The sequence below is a fragment of the Ailuropoda melanoleuca genome, chromosome 11, assembly GCF_002007445.2.
Source record: "Ailuropoda melanoleuca isolate Jingjing chromosome 11, ASM200744v2, whole genome shotgun sequence".
NCBI lineage: Eukaryota > Metazoa > Chordata > Mammalia > Carnivora > Ursidae > Ailuropoda > Ailuropoda melanoleuca.
Window position 1 is genome coordinate 103,497,789 of NC_048228.1, and position 3,728 is coordinate 103,501,516.

Genomic DNA, 3,728 nt, shown 5'->3' on the forward strand with positions numbered 1-3,728 from the left:
TAAAACAGCCAAAGCCCGAGAACTCTGGTTTGAATCCTGGTTCTTCAGCATGTTAATGGGAGAAGTTATTTAATCGTCATGGCCTCAGCTGTCTTATTTGTAAAATGGGACTATTGTGAGGGGAGAAAACTACATGAGATGGTACGTTTTCGTTCATTGGTGCTGCCTTTCTACAAGGGAGCATATGGCAAATGAAATCCTGAACCCCCTTAGTTCTACCTGGTTGGAGACATTGGGAGTTAGGGAGCTAATAAAGATCTCTTGGTGTCAAGGTTAAAGTCAAGCCCTTTGTGTTTATCACGGGTGATGGACACAGAGCTAATGGCTAAGTTGGAAAAGACCCTTGTTTCAGCAGTGTAGAAACGCAGACACATCTTGCCATCCGTATTGCCAGGAAATGAGCAAGGAGAAAGCAGCGGAAAGAAAAGAATAATTCTCACCGGAGGTTATTTTCCTTCCATCCCACAAGAAGTCTGTTTTGTGGGGATTGTCCTGGGAGGAGGAGAAATATGATGTGTTTCTGGAGGGGATCACACTTTGTCCCACTTTGCAGCCTCAGAGCCTGAAGATCAAGAAGGGAAGCCATTTGAATGACTCACTGTGAGCTCTTCCCACCATCCTTGGAGCCTCAGACTCAGCACTGGTGTTCATTTTCCATTTCTTCCCTTCTATACTGGACATTCTATACTGCCTGACGTGGAACTTCCATCCTCTCTGTCTCCCACGGATCTCAGAGCCAATGCGCAGAGAAATTTGGGAGAATCTTCCCATGGGAGAAGTGGGAGTAAGGATCCAGGGCATACACAGGTAATCCATCAGGATGCAACGATACATTAGTGGGTCTTTGATTTACACTTATTTCTAGCTCATCCCATGTTTACTTTAAATTATGTAATGCAAATAATATACTAGCACAGTAGTGCATCTGTGTAATTTATAAGTAAGGTTATATATTGCAGTTGTGTTTTAATTACTATGGTATGCAGAAACAGATAATATAGGAACTACTAAAAATGTATAATTTAAAAAAATGCTGTGTCCTTAGACAGTGGGCTGTTTAAAAGTGAAGACGAGGGCTTTCATCTTTGAATCCCAAGTTTCTGGTGCAATGTCTGACAATCTAGAAAGGATGGAAGGATAAACAAAATATATGCTTATATTTGTTGGACACATACTATTAAGCAAGATTCTATTCCACACCCTTAAGATTCAGAGACATATAATCTCGTGAAGAAGATAATCATGGAACCAATCAACCAGAAGACAATGAGGTGATGTTTTGTACGAATTGTAATTATAATTATAACTATGTGGATACAAACAGGAAATCATTAATTTTATGAAGCTCAGGAGCAAGATTGGGCTAGCCTCATACAGGAGTGAAGATTTGAACAGAGCCATAAAGAGTAAGTAGAAATTTTCTTTTTAAGTGTTTGAAGGAAGCAAGGGAGAATGGATCAGGAGAATTTATTTCCTGTAAGTTCTGGTAATTTGCACAGGGGAGGACACATTGGGAAGTCTGCATAAATTGAGTTACCATTTCTAAACATGCATTGGTTAGGACCACTTTAGTTAAGACTAATAAAGACTGCATCTAAATTGACTAAGAAATAAAAATAATTTTTAACTTACAATACTTAGAACCCTAAAAACGGGGAGGGTTTCAGGCACAGTTTGATTCAGAGGTTTACCATGTTATCAAGATTACAGCTTCATTTCTGTTGGCAACTCTGAATTTCTGACTTTTCTTATGGTTTCCTCCTTAGGCTGGATTCCTACCCAAACCAGCTATGGCAATTTCACGTTGCATATTCACAACCTATAACCCACAGAGGCAGAGCTGGCCCCTGTGTTCCAGAAGCATAAGCAAGAGTTCCAACACTAACCCTAATCACCCTAGCTTAGGTCACAGCTCCAGCCCTGAATCAAATGTCAGCCAAATACAACGCCAGGCTCCCGGAGACAGGTGGGGAGTCAGTTCCTCCCAAGCTACATGGATCCCTAAGTGGAAATCAAGATGTTTCAAAGAGGGGAAATGAGAAAAGTGATAGCTCCAGGCCAACCAACAGATGTATACTGTATGTAGTGCAACTCCATTCAGTGTTTGCTGAAGAGTGCACGCATCAATGTTGCAGATTATGACGGAGAATTAACATGATTTTTAAAAAATCTTCTTCTGAAAGTCTTCACAGAGTTTTCTCTATTTCATTCTTTTGCCTCAACCCCTGAGATGGAAATATGGCCAGTGGAGACACACTGAGTATCATTTACCAGTTTGGGGAGGAAGAACTGAACTTCCTTTGTGTTTGCTTGTTTTCTTTTCATTCTTTTTTTTTTTTTAACTTTTTAGAAACTTAAAACTTAGGGAATGAAATCACAGTGAAAGCCACTGTTTTATTCTCTACCTTTTGTGTCTGATTACAATACTGTTATCTCTCCCTCTGAGAAATAGATATTTGCTTTATCTTGTATAAAACTAGGCTGACTTCCTAGACAAAGTAGAAGTGTATAATGACCATTTTGTTAGAGATCGGCTCAAAAGACACTAGGACTTTACGAAGCAATGAAAACCGGCCCCAGAAAGGAATCCAGCTGGAATACCTTCGTCTACAGTGGGAGCTAAGCCCGTTCTGTGGTCTGTTCATGCTCTGAAGCCACTTCTCACCCTTGCACATGGGTATAGGCATCACAGGAGAATCTCATAGTTTCCACTTTGGAGACTCATTTCCTATGTCAAACCACTGGCTTTCTCCTTTATTCTACTCTGTTCTCAACCCAAGGTTGCTTGACATTCAATAAATACTAAATGTGGCAATAATAATGATGATAATGACCGTGTAAATAAATAAAAAAGAAATAATCCTTTTTAAGCCTTTCCAGATTGTCTGCCCTTATGATTTAAGAATAAGAGAAAAGCCCTCTCTTGGGGTCAAGTGGAATGTCTTTTGGCCTCCTCTTATGTGATTAAGTCATACTCAATTTCCTAAAGTCAAAGGATAAAGCTCTCAGAGAGCAAGATCATGCTAATAGTATTCTAGAATAGTATTCTTGGAGGGGAAAGCAGCATATTTTGCGTCCGTAGCTTCCAGGTAGAATTGAGTCTTCTCTCTTGTACAAACCTTTATTAGAGTTGTGTTAAACTCGTGGATATGACTGGCTTGAGCATGTCTTACTGGTACACCTCTCATCACTTGTACGCAGCTCATCAACTGTCCACCTCTCACTCCAGAGCCAGACACACAGTAGGTGTTCACTAAATGTTCATTAGTACATAAATGACTTTTTAAATTTACCTTCTCAAGTATGGACCATCTGCACATATAGTCCCTGTTGGGGAGAGCAGACCAAATGAACACTACCATGTTTTAAGTGCAATTTAAGGCAGGAATTACAAATTACTTTCATCTTGCATGCAAGCCCTGGGTCTAAGAGTAGTACGGGCGTGCTGGAATGATTAGTGATGTCTGCCATGGCCACAGGATAGAGGAATGGCAGCCCTGTGCCACAGAGCTGTGTGCCATCCAGGTTTACAGACATTCCTATCCACAGTAGAGGGACTGGCTTTGCAGAGAAAAGGGCAAAATATCCCATTGGTGTATCTGAGGACACCATAAAAGCTTAGCAGTGACTCAATTAACAGTAACTATGCAAACTGCATCTGTTGAGAATTTGCTTACAATTAATTTTAAATGAATTGGCAAAGTCTTTCTGCAAATGGTCAAGACACA